The following is a 27,802-nucleotide window of genomic DNA, read 5'->3' on the forward strand; positions in this document are numbered from 1 at the left end:
TCGGCTGTTAACCAATAGGTTGGTGGTTCGAGCCCACCCGGGAGCGGTGTTTTGGGATCTCAAATGTAACGTAAATAGCCAAAGTTTTTCCACAATACCTGACGACCATTTAATTTTTGGGCCTCAGTGGCGCAATGGTTAGCGCGTTCAGCTGTTAACCGAAAGGTTGGTGGTTCGAGCCCACCCGGGAGAGGTGTTGTGGGGTCTCAAATGTAACGTAGAAAGCCAAAGTCTTTCCACAATACCTGACAACCGTTTAATTTCTGAGCTTCCGTGGCTCAATGGTTAGCGCGTTCAGCTGTTAAGCAATAGGTTGGTGGTTCGAGCCCAAACGAGAGAGGATTTGTGGGGTCTCAGAAGTAGCGTGAAAAGTCGTAACTTTTCAACAATACCTGACAACCATTTAATTATTGGGCGTCCGTGGCGCAATGGTTAGCGCGTTCGGCTGTTAACCAATAGGTTGGTGGTTCGAGCCCATCCGGGAGCGGTGTTGTGAGGTCTTAGATGTGACGTAAAAAGTCAAGGTTTTTACACAATATCTGACGAGCATCTAATTTTTGGGCTTCCGTGGCGCAATGGTTAGCGCGTTCAGCTGTTAATCGAAAGGTTGGTGGTTCGAGCCCACCCGGGAGAGGTGTTGTGGGGTCTCAAATGTAACGTAGAAAGCCAAAGTTTTTCAACAATACCTGACAACCGTTTAATTTCTGAGCTTCCGTGGCTCAATGGTTAGCGCGTTCAGCTGTTAACCAATAGGTTGGTGGTTCGAGCCCACCCGGGAGCGGTGTTGTGTGATCTCAATTGTAACGTAGAAAGCCAAAGTTTTTCCACAATACCTGACGACCATTTAATTTTTGGGCTTCCGTGGCGCAATAGTTAGCGCGTTCGGCTGTTAACCGAAAGGTTGGTGGTTCGAGCCCATCCGGCAGCGGTGTTGTGAGGCCTCAGATGTGAAGTAAAAAGTCAAAGTTTTACCTCAATACCTGACGAAAGTTTAATTTTTGGGCTTCAGTGGCGCAATGGTTAGCGCGTTCGGCTGTTAACCAATAGGTTGGTGGTTCGAGCCCACCCGGGAGCGGTGTTTTGGGATCTCAAATGTAACGTAAATAGCCAAAGTTTTTCCACAATACCTGACGACCATTTAATTTTTGGGCCTCAATGGCGCAATGGTTAGCGCGTTCAGCTTTTAACCGAAAGGTTGGTGGTTCGAGCCCACCCGGGAGGGGTGTTGTGGGGTCTCAAATGTAACGTAGAAAGCCAAAGTCTTTCCACAATACCTGACAACCGTTTAATTTCTGAGCTTCCGTGGCTCAATGGTTAGCGCGTTCAGCTGTTAAGCAATAGGTTGGTGGTCCGAGCCCATCCGGGAGAAGTGTTGTGACGTCTCAGATGTAACGTAAAATGTCAGAGTTTTTCCACAATACCTGACGAACATTTAATTTTTGGGCTTCAGTGGCGCAATGGTCAGCGCGTTCAGCTGTTAACCGAAAGGTTGGTGGTTCGAGCCCAAACGAGAGAGGTTTTGTGGGGTCTCAGATGTAGCGTGAAAAGTCGTAACTTTTCAACAATACCTGACAACCATTTAATTTTTGGGCGTCCGTGGCGCAATGGCTAGCGCGTTCGGCTGTTAACCGAAAGGTTGGTGGTTCGAGCCCATCCGGGAGCGGTGTTGTGACGTCTCAGATGTTACGTAAAATGTCAGAGTTTTTCCACATTACCTGACAACCATTTAATTTCGGAGCTTCCGTGGCGCAGTAATTAGCGCGTCCAGCTCTTAATCGAAAGGTTGGTGGTTCGAGCCCACCCGGGAGAGGTGTTGTGGGGTCTCATATGTAACGTAGAAAGCCAAAGTCTTTCCACAATACCTGACAACCGTTTAATTTCTGAGCTTCCGTGGCTCAATGGTTAGCGCGTTCAGCTGTTAAGCAATAGGTTGGTGGTTCGAGCCCAAACGAGAGAGGATTTGTGGGGTCTCAGAAGTAGCGTGAAAAGTCGTAACTTTTCAACAATACCTGACAACCATTTAATTATTGGGCGTCCGTGGCGCAATGGTTAGCGCGTTCGGCTGTTAACCAATAGGTTGGTGGTTCGAGCCCATCCGGGAGCGGTGTTGTGAGGTCTTAGATGTGACGTAAAAAGTCAAGGTTTTTACACAATATCTGACGAGCATCTAATTTTTGGGCTTCAGTGGCGCAATGGTTAGCGCGTTCAGCTGTTAATCGAAAGGTTGGTGGTTCGAGCCCACCCGGGAGAGGTGTTGTGGGGTCTCAAATGTAACGTAGAAAGCCAAAGTTTTTCCACAATACCTGACAACCGTTTAATTTCTGAGCTTCCGTGGCTCAATGGTTAGCGCGTTCAGCTGTTAACCAATAGGTTGGTGGTTCGAGCCCACCCGGGAGCGGTGTTGTGTGATCTCAAATGTAACGTAGAAAGCCAAAGTTTTTCCACAATACCTGACGACCATTTAATTTTTGGGCTTCCGTGGCGCAATGGTTGGCGCGTTCGGCTGTTAACCGAAAGGTTGGTGGTTCGAGCCCATCCGGCACCGGTGTTGTGAGGCCTCAGATGTGAAGTAAAAAGTCAAAGTTTTACCTCAATACCTGACGAAAATTTAATTTTTGGGCTTCAGTGGCGCAATGGTTAGCGCGTTCGGCTGTTAACCAATAGGTTGGTGGTTCGAGCCCACCCGGGAGCGGTGTTTTGGGATCTCAAATGTAACGTAAATAGCCAAAGTTTTTCCACAATACCTGACGACCATTTAATTTTTGGGCCTCAGTGGCGCAATGGTTAGCTCGTTCAGCTGTTAACCGAAAGGTTGGTGGTTCGAGCCCACCCGGGATGGGTGTTGTGGGGTCTCAAATGTAACGTAGAAAGCCAAAGTATTTCCACAATACCTGACAACCGTTTAATTTCTGAGCTTCCGTGGCTCAATGGTTAGCGCGTTCAGCTGTTAAGCAATAGGTTGGTGGTTCGAGCCCAAACGAGAGAGGATTTGTGGGGTCTCAGAAGTAGCGTGAAAAGTCGTAACTTTTCAACAATACCTGACAACCATTTAATTATTGGGCGTCCGTGGCGCAATGGTTAGCGCGTTCGGCTGTTAACCAATAGGTTGGTGGTTCGAGCCCATCCGGGAGCGGTGTTGTGAGGTCTCAGATGTGAAGTAAAAAGTCAAGGTTTTACCTCAATACCTGACGAAAATTTAATTTTTGGGCTACAGTGGCGCAATGGTCAGCGCGTTCAGCTGTTAACCGAAAGGTTGGTGGTTCGAGCCCTCCCGGGAGCGGTGTTGTGACGTCTCAGATGTAACGTAAAATGTGAGAGTTTTTCCAAAACACCTGACGAACATTTAACTTTTGGTCTTCCGTGGCGCAATGGTTAGCGCGTTCAGCTGTTAATCGAAAGGTTGGTGGTTCGAGCCCGCCCGGAAGAGGTATTGTGTGGTCTCAGATGTAGCGTAAAAAGTCAAAACTTTTCCACAATACGTGACAACCATTTAATTTCTCAGCTTCCGTGGCTCAATGGTTAGCGCGTTCGGCTGTTAATCGAAAGGTTGGTGGTTCGAGCCCATCCGGGAGCGGTGTTGTGAGGTCTCAGATGTAGCGTGAAAAGTCAAACTTTTTCCATAATACGTGATAACCATTTATTTTCAGAGCTTCCGTGGCTTAATGGTTAGCGCGTTCGGCTGTTAACCAATAGGTTGGTGGTTCGAGCCCACCCGGGAGCGGTGTTTTGGGATCTCAAATGTAACGTAAATAGCCAAAGTTTTTCCACAATACCTGACGACCATTTAATTTTTGGGCCTCAGTGGCGCAATGGTTAGCGCGTTCAGCTGTTAACCGAAAGGTTGGTGGTTCGAGCCCACCCGGGAGAGGTGTTGTGGGGTCTCAAATGTAACGTAGAAAGCCAAAGTCTTTCCACAATACCTGACAACCGTTTAATTTCTGAGCTTCCGTGGCTCAATGGTTAGCGCGTTCAGCTGTTAAGCAATAGGTTGGTGGTTCGAGCCCAAACGAGAGAGGATTTGTGGGGTCTCAGAAGTAGCGTGAAAAGTCGTAACTTTTCAACAATACCTGACAACCATTTAATTATTGGGCGTCCGTGGCGCAATGGTTAGCGCGTTCGGCTGTTAACCAATAGGTTGGTGGTTCGAGCCCATCCGGGAGCGGTGTTGTGAGGTCTTAGATGTGACGTAAAAAGTCAAGGTTTTTACACAATATCTGACGAGCATCTAATTTTTGGGCTTCCGTGGCGCAATGGTTAGCGCGTTCAGCTGTTAATCGAAAGGTTGGTGGTTCGAGCCCACCCGGGAGAGGTGTTGTGGGGTCTCAAATGTAACGTAGAAAGCCAAAGTTTTTCAACAATACCTGACAACCGTTTAATTTCTGAGCTTCCGTGGCTCAATGGTTAGCGCGTTCAGCTGTTAACCAATAGGTTGGTGGTTCGAGCCCACCCGGGAGCGGTGTTGTGTGATCTCAATTGTAACGTAGAAAGCCAAAGTTTTTCCACAATACCTGACGACCATTTAATTTTTGGGCTTCCGTGGCGCAATAGTTAGCGCGTTCGGCTGTTAACCGAAAGGTTGGTGGTTCGAGCCCATCCGGCAGCGGTGTTGTGAGGCCTCAGATGTGAAGTAAAAAGTCAAAGTTTTACCTCAATACCTGACGAAAGTTTAATTTTTGGGCTTCAGTGGCGCAATGGTTAGCGCGTTCGGCTGTTAACCAATAGGTTGGTGGTTCGAGCCCACCCGGGAGCGGTGTTTTGGGATCTCAAATGTAACGTAAATAGCCAAAGTTTTTCCACAATACCTGACGACCATTTAATTTTTGGGCCTCAATGGCGCAATGGTTAGCGCGTTCAGCTTTTAACCGAAAGGTTGGTGGTTCGAGCCCACCCGGGAGGGGTGTTGTGGGGTCTCAAATGTAACGTAGAAAGCCAAAGTCTTTCCACAATACCTGACAACCGTTTAATTTCTGAGCTTCCGTGGCTCAATGGTTAGCGCGTTCAGCTGTTAAGCAATAGGTTGGTGGTCCGAGCCCATCCGGGAGAAGTGTTGTGACGTCTCAGATGTAACGTAAAATGTCAGAGTTTTTCCACAATACCTGACGAACATTTAATTTTTGGGCTTCAGTGGCGCAATGGTCAGCGCGTTCAGCTGTTAACCGAAAGGTTGGTGGTTCGAGCCCAAACGAGAGAGGTTTTGTGGGGTCTCAGATGTAGCGTGAAAAGTCGTAACTTTTCAACAATACCTGACAACCATTTAATTTTTGGGCGTCCGTGGCGCAATGGCTAGCGCGTTCGGCTGTTAACCGAAAGGTTGGTGGTTCGAGCCCATCCGGGAGCGGTGTTGTGACGTCTCAGATGTTACGTAAAATGTCAGAGTTTTTCCACATTACCTGACAACCATTTAATTTCGGAGCTTCCGTGGCGCAGTAATTAGCGCGTCCAGCTCTTAATCGAAAGGTTGGTGGTTCGAGCCCACCCGGATGAGGTGTTGTGGGGTCTCAGATGTAGCGTTAAAAGTCAAAACTTTTCCACAATACGTGACAACCATTTAATTTCTGATCTTCCGTGGCTCAAAGGTTAGCGCGTTCGGCTGATAACCAATAGGTTGGTGGTTCGAGCCCATCCGGCAGCGGTGTTGTGAGGCCTCAGATGTGAAGTAAAAAGTCAAAGTTTTACCTCAATACCTGACGAAAGTTTAATTTTTGGGCTTCAGTGGCGCAATGGTTAGCGCGTTCGGCTGTTAACTAATAGGTTGGTGGTTCGAGCCCACCCGGGAGCGGTGTTTTGGGATCTCAAATGTAACGTAAATAGCCAAAGTTTTTCCACAATACCTGACGACCATTTAATTTTTGGGCCTCAATGGCGCAATGGTTAGCGCGTTCAGCTGTTAACCGAAAGGTTGGTGGTTCGAGCCCACCCGGGAGGGGTGTTGTGGGGTCTCAAATGTAACGTAGAAAGCCAAAGTCTTTCCACAATACCTGACAACCGTTTAATTTCTGAGCTTCCGTGGCTCAATGGTTAGCGCGTTCAGCTGTTAAGCAATAGGTTGGTGGTCCGAGCCCATCCGGGAGAAGTGTTGTGACGTCTCAGATGTAACGTAAAATGTCAGAGTTTTTCCACAATACCTGACGAACATTTAATTTTTGGGCTTCAGTGGCGCAATGGTCAGCGCGTTCAGCTGTTAACCGAAAGGTTGGTGGTTCGAGCCCAAACGAGAGAGGTTTTGTGGGGTCTCAGATGTAGCGTGAAAAGTCGTAACTTTTCAACAATACCTGACAACCATTTAATTTTTGGGCGTCCGTGGCGCAATGGCTAGCGCGTTCGGCTGTTAACCGAAAGGTTGGTGGTTCGAGCCCATCCGGGAGCGGTGTTGTGACGTCTCAGATGTTACGTAAAATGTCAGAGTTTTTCCACATTACCTGACAACCATTTAATTTCGGAGCTTCCGTGGCGCAGTAATTAGCGCGTCCAGCTCTTAATCGAAAGGTTGGTGGTTCGAGCCCACCCGGATGAGGTGTTGTGGGGTCTCAGATGTAGCGTTAAAAGTCAAAACTTTTCCACAATACGTGACAACCATTTAATTTCTGATCTTCCGTGGCTCAAAGGTTAGCGCGTTCGGCTGATAACCAATAGGTTGGTGGTTCGAGCCCACCCGGGAGCGGTGTTTTTGGATCTCAAATGTAACGTAAATAGCCAAAGTTTTTCCACAATACCTGACGACCATTTAATTTTTGGGCCTCAGTGGCGAATGGTTAGCGCGTTCGGCTGTTAACCGAAAGGTTGGTGGTTCGAGCCCATCCGGGAGCGGTGTTGTGAGGTCTCAGATGTGAAGTAAAAAGTCAAGGTTTTACCTCAATACCTGACGAAAATTTAATTTTTGGGCTACAGTGGCGCAATGGTCAGCGCGTTCAGCTGTTAACCGAAAGGTTGGTGGTTCGAGCCCTCCCGGGAGCGGTGTTGTGACGTCTCAGATGTAACGTAAAATGTCAGAGTTTTTCCAAAACACCTGACGAACATTTAACTTTTGGGCTTCCGTGGCGCAATGGTTAGCGCGTTCAGCTGTTAATCGAAAGGTTGGTGGTTCGAGCCCGCCCGGAAGAGGTATTGTGTGGTCTCAGATGTAGCGTAAAAAGTCAAAACTTTTCCACAATACGTGACAACCATTTAATTTCTCAGCTTCCGTGGCTCAATGGTTAGCGCGTTCGGCAGTTAATCGAAAGGTTGGTGGTTCGAGCCCATCCGGGAGCGGTGTTGTGAGGTCTCAGATGTAGCGTGAAAAGTCAAACTTTTTCCATAATACGTGATAACCATTTCAATTCAGAGCTTCCGTGGCTCAATGGTTAGCGCGTTCGGCTGTTAACCAATAGGTTGGTGGTTCGAGCCCACCCGGGAGCGGTGTTTTGGGATCTCAAATGTAACGTAAATAGCCAATGTTTTTCCACAATACCTGACGACCATTTAATTTTTGGGCCTCAGTGGCGCAATGGTTAGCGCGTTCAGCTGTTAACCGAAAGGTTGGTGGTTCGAGCCCACCCGGGAGAGGTGTTGTGGGGTCTCAAATGTAACGTAAATAGCCAAAGTCTTTCCACAATACCTGACAACCGTTTAATTTCTGAGCTTCCGTGGCTCAATGGTTAGCGCGTTCAGCTGTTAAGCAATAGGTTGGTGGTTCGAGCCCAAACGAGAGAGGATTTGTGGGGTCTCAGAAGTAGCGTGAAAAGTCGTAACTTTTCAACAATACCTGACAACCATTTAATTATTGGGCGTCCGTGGCGCAATGGTTAGCGCGTTCGGCTGTTAACCAATAGGTTGGTGGTTCGAGCCCATCCGGGAGCGGTGTTGTGAGGTCTTAGATGTGACGTAAAAAGTCAAGGTTTTTACACAATATCTGACGAGCATCTAATTTTTGGGCTTCCGTGGCGCAATGGTTAGCGCGTTCAGCTGTTAATCGAAAGGTTGGTGGTTCGAGCCCTACCGGGAGAGGTGTTGTGGGGTCTCAAATGTAACGTAGAAAGCCAAAGTTTTTCCACAATACCTGACAACCGTTTAATTTCTGAGCTTCCGTGGCTCAATGGTTAGCGCGTTCAGCTGTTAACCAATAGGTTGGTGGTTCGAGCCCACCCGGGAGCGGTGTTGTGTGATCTCAATTGTAACGTAGAAAGCCAAAGTTTTTCCACAATACCTGACGATCATTTAATTTTTGGGCTTCCGTGGCGCAATGGTTAGCGCGTTCGGCTGTTAACCGAAAGGTTGGTGGTTCGAGCCCATCCGGCAGCGGTGTTGTGAGGCCTCAGATGTGAAGTAAAAAGTCAAAGTTTTACCTCAATACCTGACGAAAATTTAATTTTTGGGCTTCAGTGGCGCAATGGTTAGCGCGTTCAGCTGTTAATCGAAAGGTTGGTGGTTCGAGCCCACCCGGGAGAGGTGTTGTGGGGTCTCAAATGTAACGTAGAAAGCCAAAGTTTTTCCACAATTCCTGACAACCGTTTAATTTCTGAGCTTCCGTGGCTTAGGTTGGTGGTTCGAGCCCACCCGGGAGCGGTGTTGTGTGATCTCAAATGTAACGTAGAAAGCCAAAGTTTTTCCACAATACCTGACGACCATTTAATTTTTGGGCTTCCGTGGCGCAATGGTTAGCGCGTTCGGCTGTTAACCAATAGGTTGGTGGTTCGAGCCCATCCGGCAGCGGTGTTGTGAGGCCTCAGATGTGAAGTAAAAAGTCAAAGTTTTACCTCAATACCTGACGAAAATTTAATTTTTGGGCTTCAGTGGCGCAATGGTTAGCGCGTTCGGCTATTAACCAATAGGTTGGTGGTTAGAGCCCATCCGGGAGAAGTGTTGTGACGTCTCAGATGTAACGTAAAATGTCAGAGTTTTTCCACAATACCTGACGAACATTTAATTTTTGGGCTTCAGTGGCGCAATGGTCAGCGCGTTCAGCTGTTAACCGAAAGGTTGGTGGTTCGAGCCCAAACGAGAGAGGTTTTGTGGGGTCTCAGATGTAGCGTGAAAAGTCGTAACTTTTCAACAATACCTGACAACCATTTAATTTATGAGCTTCCGTGGCTCAATGGTTAGCGCGTTCAGCTGTTAACCAATAGGTTGGTGGTTCGAGCCCACCCGGTAGCGGTGTTGTGTGATCTCAAATGTAACGTAGAAAGCCAAAGTTTTTCCACAATACCTGACGACCATTTAATTTTTGGGCTTCCGTGGCGCAATGGTTAGCGCGTTCGGCTGTTAACCGAAAGGTTGGTGGTTCGAGCCCATCCGGCAGCGGTGTTGTGAGGCCTCAGATGTGAAGTAAAAAGTCTAAGTTTTACCTCAATACCTGACGAAAATTTAATTTTTGGGCTTCAGTGGCGCAATGGTTAGCGCGTTCGGCTATTAACCAATAGGTTGGTGGTTCGAGCCCATCCGGGAGAAGTGTTGTGACGTCTCAGATGTAACGTAAAATGTCAGAGTTTTTCCACAATACCTGACGAACATTTAATTTTTGGGCTTCAGTGGCGCAATGGTCAGCGCGTTCAGCTGTTAACCGAAAGGTTGGTGGTTCGAGCCCAAACGAGAGAGGTTTTGTGGGGTCTCAGATGTAGCGTGAAAAGTCGTAACTTTTCAACAATACCTGACAACCATTTAATTTATGAGCTTCCGTGGCTCAATGGTTAGCGCGTTCGGCTGTTAACCAATAGGTTGGTGTTTCTAGCCCATCCGGGAGCGGTGTTGTGATGTCTCAGATGTAACGTAAAATGTCAGAGTTTTTCCACAATACCTGACGAACATTTAATTTTTGGGCTTCCTTGGCGCAATGGTTAGCGCGTTCGGCTGTTAACCGAAAGGTTGGTGGTTCGAGCCCATCCGGCAGCGGTGTTGTGAGGCCTCAGATGTGAAGTAAAAAGTCAAAGTTTTACCTCAATACCTGACGAAAATTTAATTTTTGGGCTTCAGTGGCGCAATGGTTAGCGCGTTCGGCTATTAACCAATAGGTTGGTGGTTCGAGCCCATCCGGGAGAAGTGTTGTGACGTCTCAGATGTAACGTAAAATGTCAGAGTTTTTCCACAATACCTGACGAACATTTAATTTTTGGGCTTCAGTGGCGCAATGGTCAGCGCGTTCAGCTGTTAACCGAAAGGTTGGTGGTTCGAGCCCAAACGAGAGAGGTTTTGTGGGGTCTCAGATGTAGCGTGAAAAGTCGTAACTTTTCAACAATACCTGACAACCATTTAATTTATGAGCTTCCGTGGCTCAATGGTTAGCGCGTTCGGCTGTTAACCAATAGGTTGGTGGTTCTAGCCCATCCGGGAGCGGTGTTGTGATGTCTCAGATGTAACGTAAAATGTCAGAGTTTTTCCACAATACCTGACGAACATTTAATTTTTGGGCTTCCTTGGCGCAATGGTTAGCGCATTTAGCTGTTAATCGAAAGGTTGGTGGCTCGAGCCCACCCGGAAGAGGTGATGTGGGGTCTTAGATGTAGCGTAAAAAGTCAAAACTTTTCCACAATACGTGACAACCATTTAATTTCTAAGCTTCAGTGGCGCAATGGTCAGCGCGTTCAGCTGTTAACCGAAAAGTTGGTGGTTCGAGCCCTCCCGGGAGCGGTGTTGTGACGTCTCAGATGTAACGTAAAATGTAAGAGTTTTTCCACAATACCTGACGAGCATTTAGTTTTTGGGCTTCCGTGGCGCAATGGTTAGCGCGTTCAGCTGTTAATCGAAAGGTTGGTGGTTCAAGCCCACCCGGGAGAGGTGTTGTGAGGTCTCAGATGTAGCGTGAAAAGTCAAACTTTTTCCATAATACGTGATAACCATTTATTTTCTGATCTTTCGTGGCTCAATGGTTAGCGCGTTCGGCTGTTAACCAATAGCTTGGTGGTTCGAGCCCACCCGGGAGCGGTGTTTTTGGATCTCAAATGTAACGTAAATAGCCAAAGTTTTTCCGCAATACCTGACGACAATTTTTTTTTGGGCGTCCGTGGCGCCATGGTTAGCGCGTTCGGCTGTTACCCGAAAGGTTGGTGGTTCGAGCCCATCCGGGAGCGGTGTTGTGAGGTCTCAGATGTGAAGTAAAAAGCCAAAGTTTTTCCACAATACCTGACAACCGTTTAATTTCTGAGCTTCCGTGGCTCAATGGTAAGCGCGTTCAGCTGTTAACCAATAGGTTGGTGGTTCGAGGCCACCCGGGAGCGGTGTTGTGTGATCTCAAGTGTAACGTAGAAAGCCAAAGTTTTTCCACAATACCTGACGACCATTTAATTTTTGGGCTTCCGTGGCGCAATGGCTCGAACCACCAACCTTTCGGTTAACAGCTAAACGCGCTAACCATTGAGCCACGGAAGCTCAGAAAATAAATGGTTATCACGTATTATGGAAAAGTTTTGACTTTTTACGCTACATCTGAGACCACACAATACCTCTTCCGGGCGGGCTCGAACCACCAACCTTTCGATTAACAGCTGAACGCGCTAACCATTGCGCCGAGGAAGCCCAAAAGTTAAATGTTCGTCAGGTGTTTTGGAAAAACTCTGACATTTTACGTTACATCTGAGACGTCACAACACCGTTCCCGGGAGGGCTCGAACCACCAACCTTTCGGTTAACAGCCGAACGCGCTAGCCATTGCGCCACGGACGCCCAATAATTAAATGGTTGTCAGGTATTGTTGAAAAGTTACGACTTTTCACGCTACTTCTGAGACCCCACAAATCCTCTCTCGTTTGGGCTCGAACCACCAACCTATTGCTTAACAGCTGAACGCGCTAACCATTGAGCCACGGAAGCTCAGAAATTAAACGGTTGTCAGGTATTGTGGAAAGACTTTGGCTTTCTACGTTACATTTGAGACCCCACAACACCCCTCCCGGGTGGGCTCGAACCACCAACCTTTCGGTTAACAGCTGAACGCGCTAACCATTGCGCCACTGAGGCCCAAAAATTAAATGGTCGTCAGGTATCGTGGAAAAACTTTGGATATTTACGTTACATTTGAGATCCCAAAACACCGCTCCCGGGTGGGCTCGAACCACCAACCTATTGGTTAACAGCCGAACGCGCTAACCATTGCGCCACTGAAGCCCAAAAATTAAATTTTCGTCAGGTATTGAGGTAAAACTTTGACTTTTTACTTCACATCTGAGGCCTCACAACACCGCTGCCGGATGGGCTCGAACCACCAACCTTTCGGTTAACAGCCGAACGCGCTAACCATTGCGCCACGGAAGCCCAAAAATTAAATCGTCGTCAGGTATTGTGGAAAAACTTTGGCTTTCTACGTTACAATTGAGATCACACAACACCGCTCCCGGGTGGGCTCGAACCACCAACCTATTGGTTAACAGCTGAACGCGCTAACCATTGAGCCACGGAAGCTCAGAAATTAAACGGTTGTCAGGTATTGTGGAAAAACTTTGGCTTTCTACGTTACATTTGAGACCCCACAACACCTCTCCCGGGTGGGCTCGAACCACCAACCTTTCGATTAACAGCTGAACGCGCTAACCATTGCGCCACGGAAGCCCAAAAATTAGATGCTCGTCAGATATTGTGTAAAAACCTTGACTTTTTACGTCACATCTAAGACCTCACAACACCGCTCCCGGATGGGCTCGAACCACCAACCTATTGGTTAACAGCCGAACGCGCTAACCATTGCGCCACGGACGCCCAATAATTAAATGGTTGTCAGGTATTGTTGAAAAGTTACGACTTTTCACGCTACTTCTGAGACCCCACAAATCCTCTCTCGTTTGGGCTCGAACCACCAACCTATTGCTTAACAGCTGAACGCGCTAACCATTGAGCCACGGAAGCTCAGAAATTAAACGGTTGTCAGGTATTGTGGAAAGACTTTGGCTTTCTACGTTACATTTGAGACCCCACAACACCTCTCCCGGGTGGGCTCGAACCACCAACCTTTCGGTTAACAGCTGAACGCGCTAACCATTGCGCCACTGAGGCCCAAAGATTAAATGGTCGTCAGGTATTGTGGAAAAACTTTGGCTATTTACGTTACATTTGAGATCCCAAAACACCGCTCCCGGGTGGGCTCGAACCACCAACCTATTGGTTAACAGCCGAACGCGCTAACCATTGAGCCACGGAAGTTCTGAAAATAAATGGTTATCACGTATTATGGAAAAAGTTTGACTTTTCACGCTACATCTGAGACCTCACAACACCGCTCCCGGATGGGCTCGAACCACCAACCTTTCGATTAACTGCCGAACGCGCTAACCATTGAGCCACGGAAGCTGAGAAATTAAATGGTTGTCACGTATTGTGGAAAAGTTTTGACTTTTTACGCTACATCTGAGACCACACAATACCTCTTCCGGGCGGGCTCGAACCACCAACCTTTCGATTAACAGCTGAACGCGCTAACCATTGCGCCACGGAAGCCCAAAAGTTAAATGTTCGTCAGGTGTTTTGGAAAAACTCTGACATTTTACGTTACATCTGAGACGTCACAACACCGCTCCCGGGAGGGCTCGAACCACCAACCTTTCGGTTAACAGCTGAACGCGCTGACCATTGCGCCACTGTAGCCCAAAAATTAAATTTTCGTCAGGTATTGAGGTAAAACCTTGACTTTTTACTTCACATCTGAGACCTCACAACACCGCTCCCGGATGGGCTCGAACCACCAACCTTTCGGTTAACAGCCGAACGCGCTAACCATTCGCCACTGAGGCCCAAAAATTAAACGGTCGTCAGGTATTGTGGAAAAACTTTGGCTATTTACGTTACATTTGAGATCCAAAAACACCGCTCCCGGGTGGGCTCGAACCACCAACCTACTGGTTATCAGCCGAACGCGCTAACCTTTGAGCCACGGAAGATCAGAAATTAAATGGTTGTCATGTATTGTGGAAAAGTTTTGACTTTTAACGCTACATCTGAGACCCCACAACACCTCATCCGGGTGGGCTCGAACCACCAACCTTTCGATTAAGAGCTGGACGCGCTAAATACTGCGCCACGGAAGCTCCGAAATTAAATGGTTGTCAGGTATTGTGGAAAAACTCTGACATTTTACGTAACATCTGAGACGTCACAACACCGCTCCCGGATGGGCTCGAACCACCAACCTTTCGGTTAACAGCCGAACGCGCTAGCCATTGCGCCACGGACGCCCAAAAATTAAATGGTTGTCAGGTATTGTTGAAAAGTTACGACTTTTCACGCTACATCTGAGACCCCACAAAACCTCTCTCGTTTGGGCTCGAAACACCAACCTTTCGGTTAACAGCTGAACGCGCTGACCATTGCGCCACTGAAGCCCAAAAATTAAATGTTCGTCAGGTATTGTGGAAAAACTCTGACATTTTACGTTACATCTGAGACGTCACAACACTTCTCCCGGATGGGCTCGAACCACCAACCTATTGCTTAACAGCTGAACGCGCTAACCATTGAGCCACGGAAGCTCAGAAATTAAACGGTTGTCAGGTATTGTGGAAAGACTTTGGCTTTCTACGTTACATTTGAGACCCCACAACACCCCTCCCGGGTGGGCTCGAACCACCAACCTTTCGGTTAACAGCTGAACGCGCTAACCATTGCGCCACTGAGGCCCAAAAATTAGATGCTCGTCAGATATTGTGTAAAAACCTTGACTTTTTACGTCACATCTAAGACCTCACAACACCGCTCCCGGATGGGCTCGAACCACCAACCTTTCGGTTAACAGCCGAACGCGCTAACCATTGCGCCACGGAAGCCCAAAAATTAAATGGTCGTCAGGTATTGTGGAAAAACTTTGGCTTTCTACGTTACATTTGAGATCACACAACACCGCTACCGGGTGGGCTCGAACCACCAACCTATTGGTTAACAGCTGAACGCACTAACCATTGAGCCACGGAAGCTCATATATTAAATGGTTGTCTGGTATTGTTGAAAAGTTACGACTTTTCACGCTACATCTGAGACCCCACAAAACCTCTCTCGTTTGGGCTCGAACCACCAACCTTTCGGTTAACAGCTGAACGCGCTGACCATTGCGCCACTGAAGCCCAAAAATTAAATGTTCGTCAGGTATTGTGGAAAAACTCTGACATTTTACGTTACATCTGAGACGTCACAACACTTCTCCCGGATGGGCTCGAACCACCAACCTATTGGTTAATAGCCGAACGCGCTAACCATTGCGCCACTGAAGCCCAAAAATTAAATTTTCGTCAGGTATTGAGGTAAAACTTTGACTTTTTACTTCACATCTGAGGCCTCACAACACCGCTGCCGGATGGGCTCGAACCACCAACCTATTGGTTAACAGCCGAACGCGCTAACCATTGCGCCACGGAAGCCCAAAAATTAAATGGTCGTCAGGTATTGTGGAAAAACTTTGGCTTTCTACGTTACATTTGAGACCCCACAACACCTCTCCCGGGTGGGCTCGAACCACCAACCTTTCGATTAACAGCTGAACGCGCTAACCATTGCGCCACGGAAGCCCAAAAATTAGATGCTCGTCAGATATTGTGTAAAAACCTTGACTTTTTACGTCACATCTAAGACCTCACAACACCGCTCCCGGATGGGCTCGAACCACCAACCTATTGGTTAACAGCCGAACGCGCTAACCATTGCGCCACGGACGCCCAATAATTAAATGGTTGTCAGGTATTGTTGAAAAGTTACGACTTTTCACGCTACTTCTGAGACCCCACAAATCCTCTCTCGTTTGGGCTCAAACCACCAACCTATTGCTTAACAGCTGAACGCGCTAACCATTGAGCCACGGAAGCTCAGAAATTAAACGGTTGTCAGGTATTGTGGAAAGACTTTGGCTTTCTACGTTACATTTGAGACCCCACAACACCTCTCCCGGGTGGGCTCGAACCACCAACCTTTCGGTTAACAGCTGAACGCGCTAACCATTGCGCCACTGAGGCTCAAAAATTAAATGGTCGTCAGGTATTGTGGAAAAACTTTGGCTATTTACGTTACATTTGAGATCCCAAAACACCGCTCCCGGGTGGGCTCGAACCACCAACCTATTGGTTAACAGCCGAACGCGCTAACCATTGAGCCACGGAAGCTCTGAAAATAAATGGTTATCACGTATTATGGAAAAAGTTTGACTTTTCACGCTACATCTGAGACCTCACAACACCGCTCCCGGATGGGCTCGAACCACCAACCTTTCGATTAACAGCCGAACGCGCTAACCATTGAGCCACGGAAGCTGAGAAATCAAATGGTTGTCACGTATTGTGGAAAAGTTTCTGGGAGCACGGCAGTGCTCCCCGCCAAGTCGAGCACTGACATCCTTTTCTCGAAGCAACTCACGGTACTTTTAAGACCACTGTAACTTCGTGATGGGTATAGGTAAAAGTCTGAAATTTTGCTTGCCGCGAGGACTGTCAATCCTAGCAATAGTTTCCAAATTTCAAGTTCCTACCCTTTATACTTTTCGAAATATCGCAGGTGAAATTTACCTTATTTTGTCACACACTCACTCACTCACCGATCATCAAAATTCTAAGGTACTTCTAGGGTAGATAGAAACTTAAAATTCAGGATTTTGTTTTCATTTATTTTATAAAGCACAGAAAAATTAAAACATCCCAAAAGTTTTTTAAAATTGTTCTTTAGTTCTTTTTTTAAAACTAGATGGCGCTGTCGTCTTTTCAACAGAAATAGTGTGTGTTCTTGTTGAAAGGACGAAAAGGTCGTAACTGATGCTACATTCTTATATTAGGATATAGCGTACTATCTTTTTTGTATATTCTCTAGGGGTCGAAAGGGGTAATTCAGCGTAAATATGGACAAGCGTTAGCAATTATATTGGCAAACGAAGTACAACGAGAGGGTCTTGTTTTAATACAACTACCGAAGTATAACGAGAGGGTCTACAAAAAGAAGTGAGATCCTATGAAAAACATTAACATGTACAAAAATGGGCCAAGCCTCGCCTCGTGTCCTTTCCGCCGTAAAACGTTCTGAGATCCCATGTAGAGCCAAGTCTGCCTTTTTGTTCTTATTCAATCGCCAATTGAACAATTATGTTATAAATTAAGTCCTTTTCCTAATTAATAACCAATATTCTTTGACTCTATCATTATTATACATCTTTGTTCGTATCAAAAATATCGTGACTTGGCAATCGCATGTAACTACCTATATAAACGTGTACATAGGGGTGTGCATGACTCATCTTATAAACTTGTACATATACACTCGTCCATAAACGATTTAGTGAACATCCCTTCGATTATTTTAAAATCGGCGACGATTTAGTGAATATCCCCTCGGCTCCCTTTTAATATTACTTACATGCGATTGCCAAGTCACGATATTTTTGATACGAACAAAGATGTATAATAATGATAGAGTCAAAGAATATTGGTTATTAATTAGGAAAAGGACTTAATTTATAACATAATTGTTCAATTGGCGATTGAATAAGAACAAAAAGGCAGACTTGGCTCTACATGGGATCTCAGAACGTTTTAAGGCGGAAAGGACACGAGGCGAGGCTTGGCCCATTTTTGTACATGTTAATGTTTTTCATAGGATTGACTTTTTACGCTACATCTGAGACCACACAATACCTCTTCCGGGCGGGCTCGAACCACCAACCTTTCGATTAACAGCTGAACGCGCTAACCATTGCGCCACGGAAGCCCAAAAGTTAAATGTTCGTCAGGTGTTTTGGAAAAACTCTGACATTTTACGTTACATCTGAGACGTCACAACACCGCTCCCGGGAGGGCTCGAACCACCAACCTTTCGGTTAACAGCTGAACGCGCTGACCATTGCGCCACTGTAGCCCAAAAATTAAATTTTCGTCAGGTATTGAGGTAAAACCTTGACTTTTTACTTCACATCTGAGACCTCACAACACCGCTCCCGGATGGGCTCGAACCACCAACCTTCCGGTTAACAGCCGAACGCGCTAACCATTCGCCACTGAGGCCCAAAAATTAAATGGTCGTCAGGTATTGTGGAAAAACTTTGGCTATTTACGTTACATTTGAGATCCAAAAACACCGCTCCCGGGTGGGCTCGAACCACCAACCTATTGGTTATCAGCCGAACGCGCTAACCTTTGAGCCACGGAAGATCAGAAATTAAATGGTTGTCACGTATTGTGGAAAGGTTTTGACTTTTAACGCTACATCTGAGACCCCACAAAACCTCTCTCGTTTGGGCTCGAACCACCAACCTTTCGGTTAACAGCTGAACGCGCTGACCATTGCGCCACTGAAGCCCAAAAATTAAATGTTCGTCAGGTATTGTGGAAAAACTCTGACATTTTACGTTACATCTGAGACGTCACAACACTTCTCCCGGATGGGCTCGAACCACCAACCTATTGGTTAATAGCCGAACGCGCTAACCATTGCGCCACTGAAGCCCAAAAATTAAATTTTCGTCAGGTATTGAGGTAAAACTTTGACTTTTTACTTCACATCTGAGGCCTCACAACACCGCTGCCGGATGGGCTCGAACCACCACCCTATTGGTTAACAGCCGAACGCGCTAACCATTGCGCCACGGAAGCCCAAAAATTAAATGGTCGTCAGGTATTGTGGAAAAACTTTGGCTTTCTACGTTACATTTGAGATCACACAACACCGCTCCCGGGTGGGCTCGAACCACCAACCTATTGGTTAACAGCTGAACGCGCTAACCATTGAGCCACGGAAGCTCAGAAATTAAACGGTTGTCAGGAATTGTGGAAAAACTTTGGCTTTCTACGTTACATTTGAGACCCCACAACACCTCTCCCGGGTGGGCTCGAACCACCAACCTTTCGATTAACAGCTGAACGCGCTAACCATTGCGCCACGGAAGCCCAAAAATTAGATGCTCGTCAGATATTGTGTAAAAACCTTGACTTTTTACGTCACATCTAAGACCTCACAACACCGCTCCCGGATGGGCTCGAATTCAAATTCAAATTCAAAAATGTTTATTTTTTACTTTTCATTACATTACAGTTTGCTACGGGGCTAAGTCACATTGTGACTTGTAAGCCCCGTGCCTATCTGCTTAATTTAATTTAACAATTTAATTTAATCAAATAAAAAATAGATTTAACAATGGTGTCTTATAATAATTCGTGTTAAAGATTCATGAAAAAAGATTTAATGAATATATGTTATATCCACTTAAAATTGAACAGTGGCATGGTATATTATAAAATATTTAACAATTGGTTATGCCAAAGGTGGCTTTATAAAAACAAATTAAATTAAAAAGTAAAGGTTTTATTATTTTTTTCTAATATTAGTGATTTTATAGTCTTTTTAAATCTAGTTAATGGAACGCGCTAACCATTGCGCCACGGAAGCCCAAAAAATAAATGTTCGTCAGGTATTGTGGAAAAACTCTGACATTTTACGTTACATCTGAGACATCACAACACCGCTCCCGGATGGGATCGAACCACCAACCTATTGGTTAACAGCCGAACGCGCTAACCATTGAGCCACGGAAGCTCAGAAATTAAATGGTTGTCAGGTATTGATGAAAAGTTACGACTTTTCAAGCTACATCTGAGACCCCACAAAACCTCTCTCGTTTGGGCTCGAACCACCAACCTTTCGGTTAACAGCTGAACGCGCTGACCATTGCGCCACTGAAGCCCAAAAATTAAATGTTCGTCAGGTATTGTGGAAAAACTCCGACATTTTACGTTACAACTGAGACGTCACAACACTTCTCCAGGATGGGCTCGAACCACAAACCTATTGGTTAATAGCCGAACGCGCTAACCATTGCGCCACTGAAGCCCAAAAATTAAATTTTCGTCAGGTATTGAGGTAAAACTTTGACTTTTTACTTCACATCCGAGACCTCACAACACCGCTCCCGGATGGGCTCGAACCACCAACCTTTCGATTAACAGCCGAACGCGCTAACCATTGAGCCTCGGAAGCTCAGAAATTAAATGGTTGTCACGTATTGTGGAAACGTTTTGACTTTTTACGCTACATCTGAGACCCCACATCACCTCTTCCGGGTGGGCTCGAACCACCAACCTTTCGATTAACAGCTGAACGCGCTAACCATTGCGCCACGGAAGCCCAAAAATTAAATGTTCGTCAGGTATTGTGGAAAAACTCTGACATTTTACGTTACATCTGAGACCCCACAACACCTCTTCCGGTGGGCTCGAACCACCAACCTTTCGATTAAGTGCTCGACGCGCTAATTATTGCGCCACGGAAGGCCAAAAATTAAATGTTCGTCAGGTATTGTGGAAAAACTCTGACATTTTACGTAACATCTGAGACGTCACAACACCGCTCCCGGATGGGCCCGAACCACCAACCTTTCGGTTAACAGCCGAACGCGCTAGCCATTGCGCCACGGAAGCCCAAAAATTAAATGCTCGTCAGGTATTGTGGAAAAACTCTGACATTTTACGTTACATCTGAGACGTCACAACACCGCTCCCGGGAGGGCTCGAACCACCAACCTTTCGGTTAACAACTGAACGCGCTGACCATTGCGCCACTGAAGCCCAAAAATTAAATTTTCGTCAGGTATTGTGGAAAAACTCTGACATTTTACGTTACATCTGAGACATCACAACACCGCTCCCGGATGGGCTAGAACCTCCAACCTATAGGTTAACAGCCGAACGCGCTAACCATTGAGCCACGGAAGCTCAGAAATTAAATGGTTGTCAGGTATTGATGAAAAGTTACGACTTTTCAAGCTACATCTGAGACCCCACAAAACCTCTCTCGTTTGGGCTCGAACCACCAACCTTTCGATTAACAGCTGAACGCGCTAACCATTGCGCCACGGAAGCCCAAAAATTAAATTTTCGTCAGGTATTGAGGTAAAACTATGACTTTTTACTTCACATCCGAGACCTCACAACACCGCTCCCGGATGGGATCGAACCACCAACCTTTCGATTGACAGCCGAACGCGCTAACCATTGAGCAACGGAAGCTCAGAAATTAAATGGTTGTCACGTATTGTGGAAAAGTTTTGACTTTTTACGCTACATCTGAGACCCCACAACACCTCTTCCGGTGGGCTCGAACCACCAACCTTTCGATTAAGTGCTCGACGCGCTAATTATTGCGCCACGGAAGGCCAAAAATTAAATGTTCGTCAGGTATTGTGGAAAAACTCTGACATTTTACGTAACATCTGAGACGTCACAACACCGCTCCCGGATGGGCCCGAACCACCAACCTTTCGGTTAACAGCCGAACGCGCTAGCCATTGCGCCACGTTAGCCCAAAAATTAAATGCTCGTCAGGTATTGTGGAAAAACTCTGACATTTTACGTTACATCTGAGACGTCACAACACCGCTCCCGGGAGGGCTCGAACCACCAACCTTTCGGTTAACAACTGAACGCGCTGACCATTGCGCCACTGAAGCCCAAAAATTAAATTTTCGTCAGGTATTGTGGAAAAACTCTGACATTTTACGTTACATCTGAGACATCACAACACCGCTCCCGGATGGGCTAGAACCTCCAACCTATAGGTTAACAGCCGAACGCGCTAACCATTGAGCCACGGAAGCTCAGAAATTAAATGGTTGTCAGGTATTGATGAAAATTACGACTTTTCAAGCTACATCTGAGACCCCACAAAACCTCTCTCGTTTGGGCTCGAACCACCAACCTTTCGATTAACAGCTGAACGCGCTAACCATTGCGCCACGGAAGCCCAAAAATTAAATTTTCGTCAGGTATTGAGGTAAAACTATGACTTTTTACTTCACATCCGAGACCTCACAACACCGCTCCCGGATGGGATCGAACCACCAACCTTTCGATTGACAGCCGAACGCGCTAACCATTGAGCAACGGAAGCTCAGAAATTAAATGGTTGTCACGTATTGTGGAAAAGTTTTGACTTTTTACGCTACATCTGAGACCCCACAACACCTCTTCCGGGTGGGCTCGAACCACCAACCTTTCGATTAACAGCTGAACGCGCTAACCATTGCGCCACGGAATCCCAAAAATTAAATGTTCGTCAGGTATTGTGGAAAAACTCTGACATTTTACGTTACATCTGAGACATCACAACACCGCTCCCGGATGGGCTAGAACCTCCAACCTATAGGTTAACAGCCGAACGCGCTAACCATTGAGCCACGGAAGCTCAGAAATTAAATGGTTGTCAGGTATTGATGAAAAGTTACGACTTTTCAAGCTACATCTGAGACCCCACAAAACCTCTCTCGTTTGGGCTCGAACCACCAACCTTTCGGTTAACAGCTGAACGCGCTGACCATTGCGCCACTGAAGCCCAAAAATTAAATGTTCGTCAGGTATTGTGGAAAAACTCCGACATTTTACGTTACATCTGAGACGTCACAACACTTCTCCCGGATGGGCTCGAACCACCAACCTATTGGTTAATAGCCGAACGCGCTAACCATTGCGCCACTGAAGCCCAAAAATTAAATTTTCGTCTGGTATTGAGGTAAAACTTTGACTTTTTACTTCACATCTGAGGCCTCACAACACCGCTCCCGGATGGGCTCGAACCACCAACCTTTCGGTTAACAGCCGAACGCGCTAACATTGAGCCACGGAAGCCCAAAAATTAAATGTTCGTCAGGACAATAAATAAAAATGTACCTCGATTTTTAATAACATTTTCAAAATCGACGTTTCACGGCCAAAGAAGCATATTTTGAGTATTTCTACACTATTTTCAAATATAACCACTGAAACCATTATTTTTATACTTTTTGCTTTAATTCAAGCAATGTAACGATATTCATTCAAAAAACTGTTAAAATTCAATTTTCAATAAGAAATCGTATTCACGGATTTTGTGTCTTGAAGAAGAAAAACCTGCGATTTTTTCGGTACTTTTTTGAATGCATTTTTTTCTGGAGAAATTTTTGACCGAATTCAGCTTAATTCCAATGGAACACTCATTAAAAGTGATTTCATCTCGATTGAACAATAAATAAAAATGTACCTCGATTTTTAATAACATTTTCAAAATCGACGTAACTCGGCCTAAGATATGGCCGTTGCCGAGAGTGCTAGTTAAAAATTCGAATTTAAATTAAGTGAGACAAATTAACCTTCATCTTTATAACCTTGACTTTTTACGTCACATCTGAGACCTCACAACACCGCTCCGGGATGGGGTCGAACCACCAACCTATTGGTTAACAGCCGAACGCGCTAACCATTGAGCCACGGAAGCTCAGAAATTAAATGGTTGTCAGGTATTGTGGAAAACCTTAACTTTTTACGTCACATCTGAGACCTCACAACACCGCTCCCGGATGGGCTCGAACCACCAACCTATTGGTTAACAGCCGAACGCGCTAACCATGGCGCCACGGAAGCCCAAAAGTTAAATGCTCGTCAGGTATTATGTAAAAACCTTGACTTTTTACGTCACATCTGAGACCTCACAACACCGCTCCCGGATGGGGTCGAACGACCAACCTATTGGTTAACAGCCGAACGCGCTAACCATTGCGCCACGGAAGCCCAAAAATTAAATGGTCGTCATTTATTGTGCAAACACTTTGGCTTTCTACGTTACATTTCAGATCCCACAACACCGCTCTCGGGTGGGCTCGAACCACCAACCTATTGGTTAACAGCCGAACGCGCTAACCATTGCGCCACGGAAGCCCAAAAGTTAAATGCTCGTCAGGTATTGTGTAAAAACCTTGACTTTCTACGTCACATCTGAGACCTCACAACACCGCTCCCGGATGGGCTCGAACCACCAACCTATTGGTTAACAGCCGAAGGCGCAATGGTCAGCGCGTTCAGCTGTTAACCGAAAGGTTGGTGGTTCGAGCCCTCCCGGGAGCGGTGTTGTGACGTCTCAGATGTAACGTAAAATGTCAGAGTTTTTCCACAATACCTGACGAGCATTTAATTTTTGGGCTTCCGTGGCGCAATGGTTAGCGCGTTCAGCTGTTAATCGAAAGGTTGGTGGTTCAAGCCCACCCGGGAGAGGTGTTGAGAGGTCTCAGATGTAGCGTGAAAAGTCAAACTTTTTCCATAATACGTGATAACCATTTATTTTCTGATCTTTCGTGGCTCAATGGTTAGCGCATTCGGCTGTTAACCAATAGCTTGGTGGTTCGAGCCCACCCGGGAGCGGTGTTTTTGGATCTCAAATGTAACGTAAATAGCCAAAGTTTTTCCGCAATACCTGACGACCAATTTTTTTTGGGCGTCCGTGGCGCAATGGTTAGCGCGTTCGGCTGTTAACCAAAAGGTTGGTGGTTCGAGCCCATCCGGGAGCGGTGTTGTGAGGTCTCAGATGTGAAGTAAAAAGCCAAAGTTTTTCCACAATACCTGACAACCGTTTAATTTCTGAGCTTCCGTGGCTCAATGGTTAGCGCGTTCAGCTGTTAACCAATAGGTTGGTGGTTCGAGCCCACCCGGGAGCGTTGTTGTGTGATCTCAAGTGTAACGTAGAAAGCCAAAGTTTTTCCACAATACCTGACGACCATTTAATTTTTGGGCTTCCGTGGCGCAATGGTTAGCGCGTTCGGCTGTTAACCAATAGGTTGGTGGTTCGAGCCCATCCGGGAGCGGTGTTGTGAGGTCTCAGATGTGACGTAAAAAGTCAAGGTTTTTACACAATACCTGACGAGCATTTAATTTTTGGGCTTCCGTGGCACAATGGTTAACGCGTTCAGCTGTTAATCGAAAGGTTGGTGGTTCGAACCCACCCGGGAGAGGTGTTGTGGGGTCTCAAATGTAACGTACAAAGCCAAAGTTTTTCCACAATACCTGACAACAATTTAATTTCTGAGCTTCCGTGGCTCAATGGTTAGCGCGTTCGGCTGCTAACCAATAGGTTGGTGGGTCGAGCCCATCCGGGAGCGGTGTTGTGAGGTCTAAGATGTGACGTAAAAAGTCAAGGTTTTTACACAATACCTGACGAGCATTTAACTTTTGGGCTTCCGTGGCGCAATGGTTAGCGCGTTCGGCTGTTAAGCAATAGGTTGGTGGTTCGAGCCCATCCGGGAGCGGTGTTGTGAGGTCTCAGATGTGACGTAAAAAGTCAAGTTTTTTGCACAACACCTGACGAGCATTCAGCTTTTGGGCTTCCGTGGCGCAATGGTTAGCGCGTTCGGCTGTTAATCGAAAGGTTGGTGGTTCGAGCCCATCCGGGAGCGGTGTTGTGAGGTCTCAGATGTGACGTAAAAAGTCAAGTTTTTTGCACAACACCTGACGAGCATTCAGCTTTTGGGCTTCCGTGGCGCAATGGTTAGCGCGTTCGGCTGTTAATCGAAAGGTTGGTGGTTCGAGCCCACCCGGAAGAGGTGATGTGGGGTCTCAGATTTAGCGTAAAAAGTCAAAACTTTTCCACAATACGTGACAACCATTTAATTTCTGAGCTTCAGTGGCGCAATGGTCAGCGCGTTCAGCTGTTAACCGAAAGGTTGGTGGTTCGAGCCCTCCCGGGAGCGGTGTTGTGACGTCTCAGATGTAACGTAAAATGTCAGAGTTTTTCCACAATACCTGACGAGCATTTAATTTTTGGGCTTCCGTGGCGCAATGGTTAGCGCGTTCAGCTGTTAATCGAAAGGTTGGTGGTTCAAGCCCACCCGGGAGAGGTGTTGAGAGGTCTCAGATGTAGCGTGAAAAGTCAAACTTTTTCCATAATACGTGATAACCATTTATTTTCTGATCTTTCGTGGCTCAATGGTTAGCGCGTTCGGCTGTTAACCAATAGCTTGGTGGTTCGAGCCCACCCGGGAGCGGTGTTTTTGGATCTCAAATGTAACGTAAATAGCCAAAGTTTTTCCGCAATACCTGACGACCATTTTTTTTGGGCGTCCGTGGCGCAATGGTTAGCGCGTTCGGCTGTTAACCGAAAGGTTGGTGGTTCGAGCCCATCCGGGAGCGGTGTTGTGAGGTCTCAGATGTGATGTAAAAAGTCAAGGTTTTTACACAATACCTGACGAGCATTTAATTTTTGGGCTTCCGTGGCACAATGGTTACCGCGTTCAGCTGTTAATCGAAAGGTTGGTGGTTCGAGCCCACCCGGGAGAGGTGTTGTGGGGTCTCAAATGTAACGTAGAAAGCCAAAGTTTTTCCACAATACCTGACAACAATTTAATTTCTGAGCTTCCGTGGCTCAATGGTTAGCGCGTTCGGCTGTTAACCAATAGGTTGGTGGTTCGAGCCCATCCGGGAGCGGTGTTGTGAGGTCTAAGATGTGACGTAAAAAGTCAAGGTTTTTACACAATACCTGACGAGCATTTAACTTTTGGGCTTCCGTGGAGCAATGGTTAGCGCGTTCGGCTGTTAACCAATAGGTTGGTGGTTCGAGCCCACCCGGGAGCGGTGTTGTGGGATCTCAAATGTAACGTAGAAAGCCAAAGTTTTTGCACAATAAATGACGACCATTTAATTTTTGGGCTTCCGTGGCGCAGTGGTTAGCGCGTTCGGCTGTTAACCAATAGGTTGGTGGTTCGACCCCTTCCGGGAGCGGTGTTTTGAGGTCTCAGATTTGACGTAAAAAGTCAAGGTTTTTACACAATACCTGACGAGCATTTAACTTTTGGGCTTCCGTGGCGCATTGGTTAGCGCGTTCGGCTGTTAACCAATAGGTTGGTGGCTCGAGCCCATCCGGGAGCGGTGTTGTGAGGTCTCAGATGTGACGTAAAAAGTCAAGGTTTTTACACAATACCTGACGAGCATTTAACTTTTGGGCTTCCGTGGCGCTATGTTTAGCGCGTTCGGCTGTTAACCAATAGGTTGATGGTTCGAGCCCATCCGGGAGCGGTGTTGTGAGGTCTCAGATGTGACGTAAAAAGTCAAGGTTTTTACACAATACCTGACGAGCATTTAATTTTTGGGCTTCCGTGGCACAATGGTTACCGCGTTCAGCTGTTAATCGAAAGGTTGGTGGTTCGAGCCCACCCGGGAGAGGTGTTGTGGGGTCTCAAATGTAACGTAGAAAGCCAAAGTTTTTCCACAATACCTGACAACAATTTAATTTCTGAGCTTCCGTGGCTCAATGGTTAGCGCGTTCGGCTGTTAACCAATAGGTTGGTGGTTCGAGCCCATCCGGGAGCGGTGTTGTGAGGTCTAAGATGTGACGTAAAAAGTCAAGGTTTTTACACAATACCTGACAAGCATTTAACTTTTGGGCTTCCGTGGCGCAATGGTTAGCGCGTTCGGCTGTTAACCAATAGGTTGGTGGTTCGAGCCCACCCGGGAGCGGTGTTGTGGGATCTCAAATGTAACGTAGAAAGCCAAAGTTTTTGCACAATAAATGACGACCATTTAATTTTTGGGCTTCCGTGGCGCAGTGGTTAGCGCGTTCGGCTGTTAACCAATAGGTTGGTGGTTCGACCCCTTCCGGGAGCGGTGTTTTGAGGTCTCAGATTTGACGTAAAAAGTCAAGGTTTTTACACAATACCTGACGAGCATTTAACTTTTGGGCTTCCGTGGCGCAATGGTTAGCGCGTTCGGCTGTTAACCAATAGGTTGGTGGCTCGAGCCCATCCGGGAGCGGTGTTGTGAGGTCTCAGATGTGACGTAAAAAGTCAAGGTTTTTACACAATACCTGACGAGCATTTAACTTTCGGGCTTCCGTGGCGCAATGGTTAGCGCGTTCGGCTGTTAACCAATAGGTTGGTGGTTCGAGCCCATCCGGGAGCGGTGTTGTGAGGTCTCAGATGTGACGTAAAAAGTCAAGGTTTTTACACAATACCTGACGAGCATTTAATGTTTGGGCTCCCGTGGCGCAATGGTTAGCGCGTTCAGCTGTTAATCGAAAGGTTGGTGGTTCGAGCCCACCCGGGAAGGGTGTTGTGGGGTCTCAAATGTAACGTAGAAAGCCAAAGTTTTTCCACAATACC

At 46.6% G+C, this 27,802-nt stretch overlaps 2 non-coding genes across 2 annotated transcripts; both read right to left on the reverse strand.

Moving 5' to 3' along the window:
- Nucleotides 1-20,845: 20,845 nt before the first annotated feature.
- On the reverse strand, nt 20,846-20,918 carry TRNAD-GUC (transfer RNA aspartic acid (anticodon GUC)). The gene has a single exon. It is a non-coding gene; the product is annotated as a tRNA-Asp (tRNA).
- An 807-nt stretch (nt 20,919-21,725) lies between these two features.
- Nucleotides 21,726-21,798, reverse strand: TRNAD-GUC (transfer RNA aspartic acid (anticodon GUC)). Its single transcript has one exon. It is a non-coding gene; the product is annotated as a tRNA-Asp (tRNA).
- Nucleotides 21,799-27,802: the final 6,004 nt, after the last annotated feature.

This window comes from Phalangium opilio, unplaced genomic scaffold (genome assembly GCF_054372755.1).
Source record: "Phalangium opilio isolate 3A_F unplaced genomic scaffold, DU_Popi_V2 ptg000056l_1, whole genome shotgun sequence".
NCBI lineage: Eukaryota > Metazoa > Arthropoda > Arachnida > Opiliones > Phalangiidae > Phalangium > Phalangium opilio.